The following is a 20,639-nucleotide window of genomic DNA, read 5'->3' as shown; positions in this document are numbered from 1 at the left end:
TGGTCGTGAGAGTGGGGCGTCAGCCGTACGCGATCTCTCATTGGCCAGCGTTTTTCGTTAATAACTCGTAAACGAAGTCGCAGATTGCATTTTCGTTAAGGAAAAAGTTGCTTCAAATGACCCCCGGAATCCCTCATTTCTCGATTGTGCAATAATTTTGACATAACCTTGTACATGATCGTATGCAGAAAGTTCCTTCATTTAAACGCGGCGTTGAAAAGATTAGCAGAGTGATTATATGAATAGAAATAGAAACGTGATAGACAGAAATAAAGTAGAAATAAAGTAGAAATAAAATGAGAAAATGCTATTGTAACTAAGACAATTTACAGGTTCCCTCGCGTTTGAAAAGTGTGCGCATGCCATAAAGGCATAAAGATCCGCGGTCCAGTTGTAAGATGAAATATGAGCTCGTTTATATTGGCTCCGATTACGGTTTCTGTAGATGCCAATTATTACATCGGGACTCTATATCGATTCCATATCGGATTAAACATTCTATCTTCCAGTTCGGTTCTTTCCGCGTGAAACGAACTGTAACGAAGGAAATTAGCTTTCGCGTGCTAGTTTCATTTAACGCATTAATTTATAAACAGAAGGGGGAGCGCAGCTTAAAATTATTGAGTCGGAGCAATTTCGATTCGAAAGAGAATTATAATCCACAAAGGTGGGAACGGTTATTTTCTGGATTCCGGTTCATTTTGTTCCCGCATCGTTCAGAACGGAATTCAAACGTGATTGGCAATACAGTAATTACTCATTGGAGTTACAATAAAATTACAAGAGACGATAAGCGATGATAATTAACAAAGTTAATCGTTGAACAGAACCGGCGACGCATTATCGCTGCGACGAACAAAAATATTCTACGGTCGACCGCCAGAACCGTTGCAAAATTGATAAATATAATGTTGCATTTACATCAAAATGTAAATGGAGAGACAGGTCAAAATATTTTGCACGCGTCGTCGTAAACATGTCACCAGGGTTCTTTCTATCTTTCACGTCGAATCGAAAATAGCAATGATTTTTGCAAAATGCGTAAAGAGCGAAACAATATATTAAGAGCATATACCGTAAATGAGCATATAACGTAATGTTGTTCTACTTGTTGCAACGTATTTATAATGACGAAACAATTTCGTGGTTAAACATTTGTATATTTTATTAAATTGAATCAAAAATATTATAAAATATTAAATTCAGTTCTATGGAAAAATGCAGCTACTTATTTCTTGAAAGCGATATTATTCTTTAATTTTCATTTGATTCCAGCGATCGTCGTTATTCGATCATTTCGCGACAATTAAATATTCGCGCGAGTCGAATTATTTTCCCATTAACGTTCCCGAAGCAAGTATGTCATTCCCGTATACACCGTGCCTCGGGAAGCCCGGATTGCTTTAACGTGCTATTTCTTTACGTGAAGTTATTACGAAAAAACTGAGTGTGCCTTTTTGAAGCACTATAAATCTCTGTCCGTGTGAGCAGAACAGTAAAACGGCCCTCTATCAACGATTAATTGCAATAATGGCGTGTCGAGTGTAAGAGATTTTGCCGGAATCTGTGCTGTACCTGCGAGAAGATTAAATGACAATCCCGGGTTGATTAGGTCCAAAATATTGCAACGAAGTTTACATTTTGTCACAATTATGCCTTATCAATGAACAGTCGAGCCGACTCTCATCGCTTCTCCGAGAAGAAATATTTCCAGTATTCCGATAAATCCTGGCCCGCGAAGGTTTACCAACCATTAATAACGGTACTAATCACTGCTCCCGCAGACTCTATCGCGTTGCCGAAAAGTGAAGGATGGTGTAGCCCCTGTAAGCTCGGCAAATGGAGGCACGTACTACACAATCGTGTTTACTATCTAGGTTGGATCACGATTTCGCGCATGAATCGCAGCATCTGGCGCATTTTAAATGCGGATCACTAATCTAGCTGGGCATGCGAATTCATGGTAATTAATTTTCGATTATACAAACATAGCCGGCATACGGGCCGGCGCAATGGCAGGCTTACATCCCGCGCGAGTCTCTGCCCTCGGAGGAATCATCGGACCGAGCATATTTGTGAATATTCAGCCGGCGCGATGCGCGCGGTCAATCGATAATAGGAAACAGGCACGAGAACGGCTTTCCGTGTGGATATCAATCCGTCGCGGCAACGCAAATATTTATCAGAATTGCCTAGTAAAATAAATTCCGGCGCCGGACCGTGCACACATGTGTCACCGACTACCGAACTACCGAACTACCGAATCCGTAGCTCTCGTCGTCCAAGTATCAACCATTCACGGTGTTCGGGTTAACGACACGGCGAAAGAATCGTTCGGACGGCAAACCGTCGGCTAAAATATTCTATGGATCGTGCCGTGTACGCTCGTTTTTATAATCGGCTTCGAATACTCGATGTAGCGTCTTCGTTTGCAGTAGCAACGGACCACGTTTCTTTTTATTGGGTCTTCTGGAAAGTTCTGTCCGATAGTGTCACTTCAAGTTTCAATCCATATGCACATGTTGATTTGAGACATATATGACTATCTCTCATTATCATTGCATTTACACACATGTACTCTCCTAAATAAACTGAAACAAAGATGTCTCATGTCATTATTAAGCGAGACGCGATCGTGAAAACATGGCTACCGATGATACTGCCAGACCACATGCTGCTTTGGCGACTCGTTAGAAAATCGCAGAGCTAGGCAAATTCTGTCACATCTACCATACTCCCCAGACCTAGCACCCTCTGATTGTCACTTGTTTCTCTCTTTGCAAAACTTTGTACAGGAAAAAAATTCAAAAATGTAGCTGATGTCAACCAAGCACTAGTTGAGTTCTTCGCCTCTAAAAATAAATCATTTTTCAAAACTGGCATTTACAAGTTGCCATCGTGCTGGCAAGAAGTCATAAGTAACGATGGAAAGTATATTCTACAACTTTCCGGTAGACCTAATAATCATTTCGCGCGAACTTGTTAGACGTTTTACGACCGTTTCGAATTCAGATCGATAGTTTCACGATATTTTTGTGACTGAGAACGATAATAGGATAGTTTAAAAAGATTCGCGCGTTATTTGTACCTAACTAAAGTTATCGACGAAGATACTTTGTTGTAAGACGTGTTTTCTGAGAGATATTTATTTCGCATAAAAGTCTGCAAACATTGTATGCGTGCGAGAAGCGTTCTCCTACATTTTTTTTCTCCTCAGACACATCTAAATCGTACATCATGTATAAACACATTGTGTAACGCGAAACACAGCGTAAATCGCCTGTCCGCCGGAATGCATGCCGGTTACACGTCCCCGTAAAAATACGAGATATACGGAAAGATACAAATTGCGCTGCCCTGTTTCTCGGTGGATTAATCGCAAAGAGTCGGCGTAATGCGCGGATATGACTCGTGTAGCCGTTACAGCTGCACGGCACGTAGTTTCCGAGTAAATCGAGTTTTAATGTTCGAACATGAGCTTTTTTATTTTTTCTTTTGTCATTCCAAGCAATAGCAAAATCATTTAAATAAAATTCGAGTCGATTGGTCCAGTTCTAAAAAAGTTATTGTGTTTTAAAAGTTGTACGAACGTTAATGGCGATACAGTGACTGCCGTTAATGTTTGGAGAACTCTTCCGAAAGTTCTGATTGTTCTGATTGTCGCGAATGTTCTACACCAGACGTCTTTAAGACGTCTTAAAGACGTCTCTGTGCTTGTCTGGGCTGGAGTCCACTTGTACACCATTTTTCATGGACACTCTGTATGTACGTATGAAATGCGGATAAGTGAACTTTCATTTTGTCGGTGTAGAGATCTGCTATAGTTGTTCTTTACTCGCATTGGCTGCAGAGATCGTCAAATATGATGCCAAGTTATTCTTAGTTACGTCATATTAGAACTAATTAGAAAAAAAAATTGTTACTATAGAAGCAGCTGGTCAAAATACAACTATACAAGATACAATTTATTATTAATAGTCCTATGATAAACCTAAAAAAATATTGCTACTATTAAAGAAACTGGTCAAGATACATCAAAAAATTAAAAGTTATATACACTTACTTAACTAAATAATAATAATAATATTTATTTGCTGAAAGGAGCAAATGTCAGGTTAAACAATTTATTAATACAAAAAACACTACAATATAATAGACCTGCCACGCATTCGAGCACACGTCGAATTTGTCAAAGCTGGCCGAGCTTGTACATGAGGTGCGACCATTCTCACCTGAGTAGGAAATGGAACTGCTCTATGTACCGTCGCCCTCGGTTCTTTAACAGCAGCCGCAGCAAAACGTTCTCTCTTTCTCTGCACTATGCGCTGCTTGTAGTGTCTCGCGGTTCGTCTGAGTATAGGATCATCCTTACAGACATTCAACCACTTACCTGACACTCGAGCAGCGCAAAGCAGAGATCGAGGATCCAACGTGCGTACGATCAACTACGACACCTCCGGCGGAAGTTCGGAAATAAAATCCACCTTGGTAGGGTCGAGCCATCCGACCACATTAAGGAATTTCCTGAAGTACTCCATGTTGCTGATGCAGATACAAGGCGTATATATAGGTACATATATATCCCTGGTCACGCTTCACGCTTCGCGTGGTGGACTGGACATACACTTTCCACATAATTCTATCGAATTGTACTTAATTTAGGAGAAACTTGCATTCAGGCATACTGTGAAATGAGAATGCAATTTTTGCAGGGTTACTGTTACTATTGGTAAAAAGTATTCTATTCGATAGAACGGACGTCTGGCTTTATAATTACTATAATTATACAGTGTTTAATAGCTTATTATATTATTATAATATAGTATATTATTATATATATATATAAGTATAATATATTATATTACAGTATATTATTATAATAATTATAAAGATATATATTAAATTTTATACTAACTTTGTTTGTACATATATACAATATTATTATAATTATTATAATAATATACTGTTTAATAACTATATATATAAAGACAATATTAATATGAAATTATATATATTTTTATAAGATACGGAATAAAGAAATTATGTGATATAGTTTCTGACGTATAAACAAAAGAGCATCGAATATTTTGTACCGTTTGCTTTATTCTTGAATCATTTTTCCATTCATTTTTTATTCGCGTCGATCAACGTTAGAAACTTTCACAGTGACAGTAATTATTTCTATGTTAAAATTAAAAATAATCTTCGTTTTCAACGAAGACTGTAATAATTTACTTCAACAATCGCGTTTAAGCATTCTGCTGAAATATTTTCCCCGAAGAGTGGTACAACATTCTGATGCATTTTGTACGTATTACTACTAAGGAGCTTATGATATCCTAAATCCGTTTTGGCAGATTTCGAGGAATTGTCGGAAGCACTGCCTTGGCTTCGTACCTCATATGTAGCGCAACTTATCGCACCTGCGCGGAGCTCAGCAGTTTCCACTGCGCCCCGACCACATAGAACTTGACCGAAGGTGAAACTCAGCTCCGTAAGTTGTGTTCTACGATTGTGGCTTCGAAGCTCTCAATATCACGAGTGCATGCGAGCTGGGACCGTGATACGTAGCTATACAAATTCCTTATTATTTCCGGGCGTATAATTGTAGAAATGATTTCGACAGTTCCATGTCAAACATGTGGGGATATATAGAACTGACACGGAATTATTTCGTCAAGCTTGAAAAGCCGATTTTAGTTAGAAAGATCGTCAATGTAAAATAAATGCATCGTGGCGTATGAAGCTTTTGCATTTTATACAAAACTTCTGTAACAGAAATATTAAAAATAATACGAATACTTGTTCGCTGCAAGCTCGACAAATTAAAATTTTCAGTAACATTATTTTATAAAGGGTAAAATTGGTATTTTTGAACGCGTGTCCTGATTTTGTACAATATGCTACAATAAGCTTGAAATATTCTTCCTTTTAGACAATAAATTGGAGATGATAGAAAAAGTTGTCTCGAGCAAATCAAAATAAAACTGGTGAAAAGTTCTCTTTGCTCCACGTTACAGAACAGCAAAATCTGTGTTTTTACTACTATTGAACTGATTTTTACCCATTAAAATTCACATAAACGTGCATAACAAAAATTGATTCATTATCTTTCTGTAGCAATTCAAAGATTAATTCATAATATCTTTGTAATATTGTCGCACGTTGACCAGAAAGCATTTTATAGTTGACGTAAGAAATTTCGCCTTTCTTTTACCATTTTTGTACAAAAATTCACGAAAGTTTCCATAAAGATTCGCAGTCTACTTATTGGAACTAAATAATAAGCTTGCTACCGCAAGCTTGTCAAAATAGGATATTCTATTGTACGCCATTCTAATATATCTGCCGCGTCTTATTGCAACAGTCTTCACCCCATTCATATTGTCAGCATGGTTTGAAAAAGCTCGCGGAATTCGTCGAAATACCACCTCGGCTTTGATCCAAGCGTGAGCCGCAATTCTTTGCACTACCGCGGGATTAGGTAGATTCCTTCGAACCGTCACTCTCAGCTCCTCAATACCTTCACCAAGGAAACGTTCTTTCATTTTCCTCTCAGCGCGTTCTTTGAAACGCATTACAGTTCGTCCCAGGTTCGGATCTGACCTACAGACATTCAACTATTCCTGCGATACTTGAGCTGCGCCGAGAAGAGGTTCAGGATCCAAATTGCGCAGAATCAGCTGTGATACTACTGCAGGGAGTTCGGAAATGAAATCTACTATTTGCGAGCTGCTGCAGTCCAATCACGCGAAGGGAAGGTCCTGAGGCATTCCATGTTGTCGCTGTTTATTCAGGATTTCGAATGATTTGTTTTGTTAAAATCTCGAGAATTTTATACGGTCATTTTGAAACAGCCATTTTCCTTGGTACATCTGTATGTGAAAACTGAGCAATTACTAGCCTAGCAACGAATTTAAATCAGCAGACAAATTAAAAGTATTTATGAATGTCAATGTATTATAGTTTTAGCTTATTAGATTTTTTAACACTAAACCTACCGAGCACTAAAAGCGACGAATTTCTGTTGCCCTGTAAGAACGATAAAACCGAATCTATTTAGACTTCCCATAATTTTAATTACAACGAATACTCGGACTGTGAAATTCATTTAATAATTTCTTATGAAAAAGTCTCTATAATTTCAGCAATTTTAAAATATAAAATCTAAAACCGGTCATCCTGACCGTCTTGGTAGGTTTAGTTTAGAAAAAATATAATCATTCGATTTCGACTCTCTTGCAATTGATACGAACAATTTTTATTTCGCGTGAAGATCCGCAGTCTAACAATAATGTACGAGCTACAGCAAATAAAAATTCGTTTATTTTCCTGTCGTCTGGAAAGTAAACGAATCATTCTATAAATTGAATATTATTGGCATTCCTGTTTCGATGGAATTTCATCTGTTGCGCGGTAGAGCCCCGATAGTTGCACGAAAGCACATGAAAGCTGCAAGTGACCAAGTTCCTGGAATTATCGAGGCGATCAATCAACTATACGGAATCACTCATCTCCACTATATACCATCGATGCTACTATATTAGACAACGTAGTACCTTGTGCTACGTGTTTCCCGTAATTACACAACAGCCACCGACGTATTTTGATCACATTCAACCGAGGCGTGTCACGTGCCGGTATCGAAACTGCAACTAGTGAGGTTCCAATGCAATTATGTTACAATATACAGCAGCGATTGTTTCTTTTTACACAATTCACTGCTATGTAAAAATGGAATAATAAATTATGCTGCATAAGTATCGGCGATCAGTTGTTATCAATTTCGTTTATTTATCATTTATTACTAATTCTGTTTATACTATATGGAATATATATTATAGTGTATATTTTATGATATGTATTATATAGTATAATATTATAATATTGTAATATATATAATATTTTATTATATATTATAGTATACATTTTAATTATTTCAAGTATTATTTATTATGTATTATATATATATATATATAATACATAATAAATAATATATATATATATATATAATAATATATATAATACAAAATAAATAATACTTGAAGTAATTTATACCGTACCATTTCCACTCTGCAGAAATAATGGTCAAAGTATTGCACTTTATGTTTTTTATCCAATATTTTTTAATAATGCCTTTTGTCTATATTCCTTATAAAATATCCATTTGAACCTTGTTGTTCAGTGCAACAGTACAAACTTTTCATACAGTTTTGCATTGATTCCGAAGTGATTATCAAAAGAGTATTCATTTCGTTTCACTGATCTTGATAAAAGTTGTTGTCTCATGCGGATCAAAAGTGATGCATATTCCTGAATAAAAGTTTATACACGCGTTTCGGGCATTGCAATATATTCTGCAATGCTGAGCACAATAAAAGAATAACTTCAGTATTGTTTCATAACTTCTCCGTGCACCGTGTTGCGTGATTGAAATGTTTCCTAGTAAAAATAAAAATACACGTATTCCCTCTCTCCTTTGTGCACGAAGAGAGTAATTTACATATCTGCAGTTTCTCTCGTCGATTCATCGTTTTAAAAAAAAAAACAAAGTTAGTAGAAGCATGGGATACAATATTTTATTAAATGCGCCACGTCCGTTGCACAAAATATGGAAAATATGGAACAAAGTAGAATCGCAAATTTTCTGATTATTAACGGTAGGGTTTATGTGACTGTAATTAACTGCCTTCGTAAAATTAATTTAATTCCCTTTGCAGAAAATACGGAATCGTTATCGATTTATAATGTTGATGGCACACATGTTAATAAAGAAGAAAATTTCGATTTATCCCGTTATATTTATTGACAACGTTAAACTTTCGAACATTGATCTTTGTTTTCGTTAATAACTCGTAAACGAAGCTTCGGAGAAAATTTTCGCAAAGGAAAAAGTTGCTTCAAATGACCTCAGGAACCTCCAATATCCGGATTACGAGACATATTCGGGACACCCTGAGTGATTCAAGATTCTGGGCTCGATAGTAATATATATATATATATATAACTTCGATATAACTTCAAGATTTAGTAGAAAATATTATCGTTACTTTCGGGCCACTCTGTAGACACGCGAACACTCCGTAGATAGTACTGTAGTGCCATTTACACGGCGGGTTCTTTCCTTAAGGCAGTTCCGGAGTAGAAACATGTCTCCGAAGGGGTGCACAGATTGTAACTCTGTAGCACGATGAGTATCGGATCTTGCTTTCATGGAGATACGGGGTTGGCCAACATCGCGACAGGATATGGTAGTTTGGTAGGTATGGCGCAGTTTAAACTCATCCATTAGTGGCTACTAGCCGGCAATGTGTTTCTAAGCAAACCGTAGAGACGAGATCCTGGAGTGGCGCAGTTTCCAGGAAACAGTCGTCCACCATAATACATTTTCTGCGACACTGCCATCGAACAAAATCTCCGCCGGCACAAATCTGGCCAACTTTCTGCGTCAACTGTTCCGTCTAGTTGCATAACAGGTTGCCCTAAACACGCTGCGATAGTATAAGAAGCCACTGTCTGATAATCACATTATCATGTTCGGCCAGAATGGTCTCTCTTCCGTCACGTAGGCAACGGAACGGAAATAATACTTCGTGACAAAATTGACGCTGCTAGTAAATTTATTTGATTAACCCTTAGCACTCGAGTGACTCAGAGGCACCACTAAAATTTGTTACATCACGTTTTAAGATAATGTTTATATTAATAAAGTTTAGATTTAAAAAATTATATAATATATAATAATTATATAATAATTATATAATAATTATATAATAACAATAACTGTTGTGTGAGTTCCAAGAATCAATTTCATATGCATAAAATGCATTTTATCGTATAAAATAAAAAATACTATAAGTGAGAAAAATGATTATATTTACAGTTTAAATAGTTTCGAGTGCAAAGGGTTAACATTAGATTTACGGAACCTGTCAAAATAATGGGTCTCTAATTCTTTAATTTACGATTATTTTTATCGTATAGAGATACATTTACGAGTTATTTATTCAATTTATATGTTACTTGCGGCAAACGTTGCAATAATATTTGTTAAAAATCAGAACAAATGTCTCATTGTTACTTTTATAAACTGATAAAACGAAGGATACAGCGACGACGAACAAAAGTTATTTTACGCCGGGTGGAACGTGTGCTCTTATCATTAGAGCGCGGATTTTATGCATTTGTGACAAAAATGAGTAGGTCAAACGGAAAACGAAGAAGAAAAATAAATTAAACGATACAAAAATACCGTTATTTTATTTTCAACAGAATAAAATAATTCGAAAAAGAATGAAATCTCTACGTAGCTCCAAAATCTTGCAATTAATGCTGACAATTTCAATTTTTCATAAAATTTTCAGTCAATTTATCGTAGTCGTGTAACGAGTGTGCACAATTAAAATAATTAGTGAGTTTAACCAATACGCTCCACATAATTGCAAAACAGAAAAGAAAAGAATTTCGTACAATTAGATCGTTGATTATTTCCGTGCCGGTTGGTTAATTATCAAATGAATTCGTATCACACGAGTAATGCTAAGTACAATTTAATTATGTAAAATTAGTTGCATCTGTGTCCGGCGAAGCGGGCAGACATAATAATCGAGTGAAACACAGCCGGAGAAATTAATTTAATGTTGAGATAATTGATAAGAATTTCGTCCGTTCGATGCATTCTATTTTCCCATTTTATCGGACGCTTTAAAAGTCGACGATTTCCGTTGGGTGTTATCCCTTCGAGTCGGGATAACTCGGCGAAATTCCACGACTTTTACGCGACCCTTAGAAGACTCTAATCTCCGTCGTTCCGTTTCTTTTTTGACTCGGTTAACGCTGGCGAGGCGATCTTTTTTCCGCGGGTAACAGCGGCAAACGACTTCCCCGGAAACAGTTGGATTCGGTCCGTTTTACTAACAGATTCAATTAATATATCCGGCCCCTTCGGCAGCATCCAAACGAGAGACGCTTCTGTCGCAGACAGGGGAGCGCGATTTCAGCCTGCAACATGACAATTCCAACGTAGCCGAGCTGGCCCGGGAAGAAGCACGGTACTTAAAGATTAGCATCATCGTCGTTCCACGTTTTCAGCGCTCGCGAATCCCCCTCGGCGTCTAATAACACCTTGTTACAGTTCGGTTTCCGTTATCGAGAATGTCCACTTGCCGCATTAAAATATTTAAACGTTTAATACATTAGCGTCGAGGGAATCGGCGGAATAGACGAAGATTCAATATGGCTGACAGTGTAACGAGCGGGCTGCGGATTTTATGCGTGTGTGGCGAGAGCGATCGGCGGAATATGAAACACTAAATGCAGAGAATTTTATGCAATATTTTATTTATGCGGTATAAACATTCACTATCTTGAGAGCAACAAACAAGAGTTAACTAGACGTTCGTTTTCATTTTTGCGATTTTTGGTACGTTGAAAGCAATCTAACAGCACTGTTAATCGGTTACTTGTTTGTGACGAGTATACTCGTAACCTAAATTCTTGTTCTTTCTTTATGACGAGTATACTCGTCGTAACATAAATTTTTGTGATTTCTTCATGACAAACGTACTCATTGTGACATAAATTCTTGCTATTTCTTCGTGACGAGTATACTCGTCGTAACATAAATTCTTGCTAGTTCTTCGTAACGTGTATACTCGTCGTGACATAAATTTTTGCTATTTCTTCGTGACGAGAATACTCGTCATGACATAAATTTTTGCTATTTCTTCGTGACGAGTATACTCGTCATAACAGATTATGGCCACTTCTTCATGACGAGTATACTCGTCGAAGACAGCTAACTGTTTAAAGAAGGATATATACTTCGATATTTATATCATATTTGTATTTCATAGAAGTATTTAAACACAATATGAAGAAAATCAAACATATACAGTACAATTACAATAACTTACACCTTTCAAAGGGACTGCAACGATTTATTTTACCGAACATTGATCTTCATTCGTTCGCCATTTTGTTAAGCTTTTTCGCAAGCTTGACAGGAGATCTCGCTAATTCAGTACCAAAAATTCAAACAATTTCCGTATTTTAAGAACTTTTGTCTTTTGCATGTTTTATTTTAACAAATAAACAATCAATTTCAATTTAAATATAAAAATGTGTTAGACCTTATTCGACAAACATGAAGTTAATTATGATCCTTGAGCGTTAGATACAATACTTGACAAGTTTCATATATCCAAAGTAATATGTAATAATATTGTACAATATATTGTACATGTAATATTAATTTTGTAATAATATATTACAAATTATATTGTTAATAAACCCATAGGGTGTTTAACAGCTTAATAAAAAAAAGAAGTTAATTACGTTCGAATATAAACAAAACACAAAGTAATTTACTACCACTCAGTAACTGGCCCCACCACCCTGCGCAGCTCCAATAGCCTGCCGTCGAGCTCGCAAAAACGGAGTTCTACAGGTAATGAAAATCGAGAAACTCGCCAAAGTAAATTTTCTCCGTTAACAACATCATTACAAGCTAAGATAAGAAGCCGTTTCCGACTAGTGATCCTTTTCCACGTAGATTCATAGCTCGGTCGAGCGCGCCCGGACTATAGATTCAATTAAGATGGGTTCGAGGCTCGTGAGGGGAGAGGGGATTACGATACACAACATTCCCTGAATGGAGAAAAATGTCTGTTCGCAGAGCGGGAGGTCTGGTATGAGGTTGCGACACACGCGATCGAGGCACGTATTCGCGTGTCGGCGGCGAGTTCGAGCGACAGCGGGACGACGCCGCCGTGCGGCGTGGCGCGGGGCGACGTTCTCTTCGTCGGTGACGGGATGGGGATGAACACACTGACGGCAGCGAGGAACCTCTCGAGTCAACGTCATGGAAACACGGGCGAGGAAGTGGAACTCGCCTGGGACAGCTTCCCAGCTGTCGCTCTGGCAAGGGTAAGTCTTTACGCCGGCGAGCGGGTCTCCGGGGCTCTCCTGCCACACTTTACCTCGTGGCGGGAGAGGCGTAATGGCAGGCTCACCTACCGGGCGACGCAGGTATTCACCGGGCATGACAGCTTCGGTGTTTATTTGTGTCGCATCGGTCGGGAAGCGACGACGGTGTGCCACCGCTGTGGTGCGGAGGAGGACTCGGCGCAGCATACGCTGTAGGAATGCCCCACCTTTTCAGCGCTGCGCCGAGTCCTAAAACGGGAAGTCAGCCACGACCTCGCTCTCTCCATCTTAGTTGGGGCCATGCTGGAGAGCCCTAGAAAATGGGCGGCAGCAATCTCCTTCTGCGAACAGGTAATGCTGCAGAAGGAGGCTGCCGGGCGAGGTCGTGAGCGGGACCGACTAGCTCGGGGGCTGCGTGTGCGCCCACGCCTCGAGCCCCCGAGCAGCTGAGGGTAGGCGGGCGGCGGGTGAACCAGCTCTTGCTAGACTTAGTGCCCGCCGCCCGCCAATAGAAGAGGTCCTCTCCTGTTGGGAGTGGGGGGTGACGACTCGCCTCTTCTTTGAGGTGACTGAGGTGACCATCGCTTTTCGCGTCCTCCTTCTTCGTCCCCTTCGCCCAGCCCCTTCTCGCACCACCCTCGCTCCGAGGATACAGGCCACCGTGGAAATTTCCACCTCCAGCCGACCGTGGAATATAGGATGGTACATTTATTAGTCGAAACTGTAGTAAATTCTACCTAATTGACGCTCAGATTGTGCACAAAAATGGGCAATTTGGGAGAGGAGATATGATTATTAAATACGATAATTATTACGATTATTAATTTCGATTATTACGATTATTAAACACGATTAATAAATGATCTTGTGGCAATTGGGGAGAATTTACTGTACCTCATGCGCAATTATTTCTTCATAATTACGCAATTATGTCTTCATACGGTATAATTATTTCTTTATAGAGTTGAACAATAGATTGAAATAACAATTGTATTCCTTTTATGACATGTTATACATAATTTAATCACTCAAATAAAAAAGTTAAAAAGTATGGTTTCTGTTTTAAATTTCTCTTTACCATTTCAACCAATTTTAATTTATGTAAATATTGTTTCGGCGATTGTCTGCTAAATTGAGCCTCTTCACGATTCAATGTCATTACATTTTCTCCGTATTAAAAAGTGTCCGAACATCCACTGTAACGAATGACTGGGGAAGTTATTTTCACGTTTCCAATAAATCTGTTGTTGGAGGAAAAACTCTTATCCGCTTAATTAGCATTCGCAAGTCGCCGACGTGAAGATGGAAAGACGTGCCATATGTTTCTCGAAGAAATTATTCATTCCTACACCATTTACTTCAGCAGCTTTTTCGGACTCCGAATGAATCCAAATACGCATTGCACCATTCCCTGTGGCCGTATTATTAATGGGGCTTATTAAGCTACAGTCCTTCTTGCTGCTATCGTGAAGTATTGCACGGTGTCTCATTTGTGTTGTAAATCCAATTTTATTGAAATAAGAAAACGCAACTATTGAACGTTATATGAAAGTTCTGTCATCTTCGACGTCATTTGAAGGACGTAAATAAATTTTTTCAGAAGCATACTAGAAATTTAGAAAGACACAGGAACCTATAAATAAATTCGTAAAGAAAGGAAACTTACTTTATACAAAATAAAAATTTGTTGCATCTATTGTAAGTAATAAGAACCGCTTATGGACTTTTCATGTATATATATATATTTTTAATAATTTCAACAAATTAAGGCGTATTTAAAGTACATTAAAATATTCAATTATATTTTATATTTTATAATCCCATTAATTGTCGTACTATTTTAAATTGTAGCTATTAACTTTTATAATAAATGCACGAAAAACTGCAGTCAGTTAATCTGTAATTATAATGCACCTTGAATTTACTTGGATAGTAAATGTACTAATTAAGCAGACTTCTTTTTATCGCTGCCTAATTTTTACCAGCGAAATATCTAGTCGATGAAAACCCGGATTAGAGGCTGGCGAGAATTTGCTCACAATAGAAAAGAAAATTCGCGTCCAAGATATTTTCTCTGAAAACGTTGCAACCACGGCGGTGTAATTTTTTCCATCGGAAAGTTCGGTTACACATTTCGGGGCGAGCAGAACTGCGAATTCGACGTCGATTCGCTTCTTTTTAGCGGCACAGTGAAGTTACTTTCAGTAAAAAAAGAAAAAAAAACAAAAACGAAAGTAAAGCAAATATTAAATTTCAGCTTTTAATAGATCGTGTATCTTAACCTGATATTGAATGTTCCCGCATTAACCGCGGGTAAACGCGCGAAAATATCAAAGGCATGAGCGGAACGTTTTGATCCTTTGCTAACAAGTTCCCCGAGATTTAAGTACAATACATGTTAAAATGCTCGTTGGTGCTCCTTGTGAGCTTCGAGCTCTGTAGAATTTTGTACGTGGTGTGCCGTCCGATTACTAAGTCTCTTAGGTATCTCGTGAGTCCCTTATGGTCTCGCGTATCTCTCACGATGTCTCTAGAGTCTCTTGTGGTCTCTCCTGACTCTCGTGTATCTCCCGAGTCCCTTGTGGTTTCGTGTCCAGTGAGTCCCTTGTGGTCTCACGAATGTCTCTCGTTAGAGGAACGGGGTCATCCCTAATATTACCTCGGTCCTCCCTACTCTTCTTGACCTAGGGTGGGCGGCAAGGAATTACGGTCCAATCACTGCAATCACAGATCCATTGAGATTGCCCCAAAGCGGTGGGCCGGGAGTTAGCAGCGAGAATGGCAAACTAACACCTGCTAAACATCCCGCGCTGATGGGCCTACGTGCCCAAACAGTGCGAGACCCAACCGTAATTGACTGGACCGTAATCAAGGACCAGGAGACGCTATGACGGGGTCGCACGTGCCCCGGAACGGCCAAAGACAGACCCATACCGTCGGGATACCCAAGCACATGGCCCCTGCCATAAATCCTGGCCACTTGACAGCAACAATACACTTGGACTTTCTCTACTTATCCGAATCGTTTTGCTTCGTTATTCTTTTTGTCGGAAGACTGCACTTAGCTTTCTCTTTACGAGTGTCTGAAATATTCTAATTTAATTTTTATTAAGAAACTAAGAATTTTACGGAATTAAGAAGACATTTGAGAAATCGAAAACCGTCAGAAGCGAAAGAATACATTGAGACAGACCTGTGTACGAGTGAAGTTTTGCAATTAATTTAAATAAATTAGGAAACGGTCATTATATTGAACGCGACAAGGTTTGCTGAACATTTATTTTTACCGCACGTACTCGTTCGTTTTATTTCATTTGTTCCGGGTGTCGTCGAAAATGGAATTGAAATTCTATCTGCAACCCACAATCAACAACGTGTTAAAATTGGATGAGTGAGAATAATAAAAATGTTTGTTACAATTTCAACTTAATGGAAAACTTTCACATTGGAGAATTGAATAGTTGTGGTTGTTAATGAGACGTCTAATGAAACAATTATTTATTCATTCTTGTTTAAATGAAATAGTTTCACTGTTTCACTGATAATGTTGTAAAATGTATTTCTTTCCATTCAATCAATGTTTTCATTAGACTGACTTTTTGTCAGAAATTAAATTCGGAAAATTGGGGACGATTATTGAAATTACTAAAATATTTCTTCGTGAAATTCGAATGAACTTCTTGCTTGAAGCACATATTGCAAATATGAATAAATATGAATAGGAATTAAATATGTAAATATGTATATAAATATCACACATATGAACAAATGCGAATCGGATTTAATATGTAAATATGAATATAAATATCACAAATATGAATAAACGTGAATATTAATTAATATGTAAATATGAACATAAATATCACAAATATGAATAAACGTGAATATTAATTAATATGTAAATATGAACATAAATATCACAAATATAAATAAACGTGAATATTAATTAATATGTAAGTGTGAATATAAATATCACAAATATGAATAAATGTGAATAGAAATCACCATGTAAATATGAATAAAGACATCACAAATATGATAAATCTGAATAGAAATTAATGCTCAAACAAGGATGTAAATATTGCAAATATGAATCTGAATGGAATTTGTACAACCTGCGACTAAACGCAATCTTGTCAAAAAAACCATACATCCGTCGATCGCGCGAAGTGCTCAGCAGTTTTATGGTTAAAACCGATAAAAAACACAACTCGAGGTTCCGAGTGCAAGCGGGGCCAGGTGAGAGAGCGTTAAGAGCGGTTGCTGGCGGAGCCACTAGAAAATCGTCTAGGCTGTGATCGTCGGAAGCTTAAGGTGACATCTCGATGGCTTATCCGGGCTGAGACACCCCGTGCATCATCAGCGGCAGACTATTTCGCGGGCTCGACGCGCCGAGCAGAATTCGCGACACACCCTCGTTATACCATTCATTAAGAGACTTTGCGAGCATCCACGTTGGTCGTGCGACATCAAGAACTAATTTGAAACCGGCGGCGGATTCCGCGAGATTTGAAGGAAAACGATGCGTGAACGCCGCGCCGGTCTCATTTAATTCGCTCGTCTCATCGCGTCAAGCGTAATGTAAAGAAGTGCCTCGTTTAATCGCCGTCTCCCCACCCGCCCCTCCACCCGTTCCTCTGCCTTCGTTTGCCCGACTGCACTTTCCACTTTTCCCAGTGCCAGGCCGCGAAACGTGGCCTCTTTTTACCTCGCGGTCTTTTTTTGCCGGCTGCGCGGTTACCTCCATTCACGCCGTTGTACGCGGGATTTCGCGGTAAATTCCACGACAGTTATTGTCTAGACTAGAGCATTAACGAGGCCGAAGCCTGCTCTGACCGGGCGAAGTGGTGCTCACTTATGCCGGTCGATGGATAATCAGCGGTGAACAGCTGCGAAGGAACCGGGACTTGGATCCATCGCGCCCTCGCTGTTAAGTTCATTGGACCGGGGAGTCAGAAGACCCGGTCTTAACTCATCTGTCGGCTGCAAGGAGTTGTATGTTTGTTTTAAGTATTTCGCCGGCTATAATGCCGGCGATAATAATATGAAAGTAGTGATGGTCGTTCTGCCAGGCGACCGCGGCGGCGGGTGCTCGGCACCGCACGTCAACCGCTACAACGGCATTTCTTGCCGTCTTGCCGCCCCCAAGATACCACACGACAGCAATAGTGCAGCGTGCTAGGCCAGCGGGCGGCTATTTACGTATTTGCTTCTGATAAATTTATAGAGCTGACTGCTGAACCCAACACAGCCAGCCCGTGTCATTGAAGTAATTTTGGCACCGCTCGACAAACCAAAGGGCTGCAGATGCATTCTACCCAGACAAGCCCGAAGGCCGCGGGTAGGAAATACACCACCGACAAGCCCGAGGGCCGCGGGTGGTAGTAGCAATAATACCGTCGACCACGGTAGCGGGCGCCAAGCGCCACACGCAAGCACCGCGTCGACCCAGCGTCACAGACCTGTAGTAGGGAAGTCAATTGTAATCATGTCATGCACCACCATGTTTATATCTATCATTGGCCCCTGCTCTTGCCTCTCTTGTCACCTGTTAGCGCGCACATGAACTTAACGAGATCCATGTCCAATTCTAACAAGTTACTCCTCTGCGCGCAGGTCCTAGCAAAAGAAACGCTCGCCGCTAACGCAGAGGGATGCCATTGCCCTGTTTTGCCGCCCATACTGATGTGCGTTGCCCAGTCTCCGCCGCGAGGAGGCGGGGCTGGTCTTTGGAGACCAAATTCCACGACAATGTTCCTTCCAGAATCTCGAGAGGTTTCGACGGTACTTTCGAGCGCGGCTTATTATCGTGTCGATGTAAATGGCCGTTCGCCGCGCCAGCGAGAACCAAAGCGAACGGAACCGATATTCCGGTTTGGTGACGCCGTCTCGCAAAGCTTATCATCCCTTATACCAAGGCGGCTTCCGGGTTCCCCGCCGATTCTATTCTGTTTCCCTTTTGTTTCCACGCCGTTTATCGACCTGCCGCGGATATCTATTCTCGTACACGCAGCGCGCAGCTCAGCTGTTCCGCTCCAGGAACATGGAACGTGCAGGGTCTTCGACGACTAGGATTACTGTTGGTAACGAAACGGCCGTTTCGGAGCTTTACGGAAAGAGGCATACGGATGACTTTTTTCCTCTGCCGATACATTCGTCTCCCCCCCCTTTTTTACGTTTTTGTTTTTTAGGGTAAGTACGTCATTCACTGAGCCTATTACAGCGACGACCGATGTTCTAAAAAATCCGCAGTACTTTTTATCTGTGTTGCTCGTCTTGAACATTTCGATTGTACATCGATGTCTTTTGTATATGTACATATATCGATTCAAGTATAGAGAGAACGCGAAATATTTAATAAAATATGCAAGACAGTTTTTGAGCGAGGTACTGTGTCCATCAAAGTGATGTTCGAAGTTTTCGACAAATTGAACGGTTTTTTTACCTATATCTCACTTTTTGATACATTTCAATTATTCGTTGGTGTCTTTTGCATTAGTACAAATTTGATCATTATTGAAATATAGAAGGAACACAAGATGTTTGGCAAAATACACAAAAGAGTTTTCGAGCGAACTACCGTGTCCACTAAGCAGTTAACTACTGCGTGATAATTATGTTTGTATTTGTCGAATAAATCATATTAAATTCTCGCATTCTTTTATTTTGTTCAATTTCCAATAACAAAAATGTAACGCATCTTATTGGATAAATACGGAATTAAATATACCTGTCAATTAGTGTAGGATAATTAATTTTCTATTTACCGAATATGTCATATTAAATATTCGTATTTTTCTTATTTTGTTCAATTTCCAATAGAAAAAATGTAACGCGTCTAATTCGATAAATATAAAATGAATTATCCCTGTCAACGAACCAAAGGCACAGCAATCGGTCACCCCACAGTAACCGGCTCCACTTCCCTAACATTCGGCGGATACCGTCTGGAAACTGTGAACGTGACGCGGTTACACTCACCGAAGTTAGCTATTATTTCTTTTTTATCCCTGAGCCATTCCTCTATTTCCCCACGCGATACCGAGTGTGTTTACTGGTACTTTCGAGGCCGGAATGCGCGACTGGTATTTCGGTATCATCCGCGAAGGATGCGGAATGATCGCGGAATGTGAGAATCGTCTGAATCTCGGAAACAGCGTTTTCGTCATGTTCGCGACATAAACCTGGTCGAAGAAGAGACAGAGGCGAGCCAAACTTTCTCGAGATGATGGAATTCCGTGGCGTACGCGCGGTCCCGAGTTTTGCTGGGACAAATTCCGCGCGTATACGCAATCGCCGTAAACGGCTCGAACGCAATTAGAGCCAGACGTTTCGCTTTGACTGAAGTCCTAACGGCACCGCATCCGACGAATCAATCCGGAACAGTAATTAAGAATGGCATCGTGGGACACCTTTGTGCGTATCGTCCTCGGCGGTCGTCCATCCTTTATAGTTTTCCCGTTAATTACGCGTGCCTGCCGCGACTCCAAGCTCACCGTCGCGGAGCTACGTCTACGACGGAAGCAATAAAATTGTAATCACGGACGTCGGTCTCGCAGTCGGGCAATAATACGATTCTTACGTTGCTCGAGGTAATTGCAGTGGATCCGTTGGACGCTGAGTATCCCCGGTGAGATTTATTCAACGTTTTCGACACATTTTTCTTGTACCGGATGCTCGGCGGAACGCGTTCCCCGCTACTAACAATGTGT

Source organism: Megalopta genalis, unplaced genomic scaffold, assembly GCF_051020955.1.
Source record: "Megalopta genalis isolate 19385.01 unplaced genomic scaffold, iyMegGena1_principal scaffold0085, whole genome shotgun sequence".
In the NCBI taxonomy this organism is placed as follows: domain Eukaryota; kingdom Metazoa; phylum Arthropoda; class Insecta; order Hymenoptera; family Halictidae; genus Megalopta; species Megalopta genalis.
Note: the sequence above shows the minus strand (reverse complement) of the source record.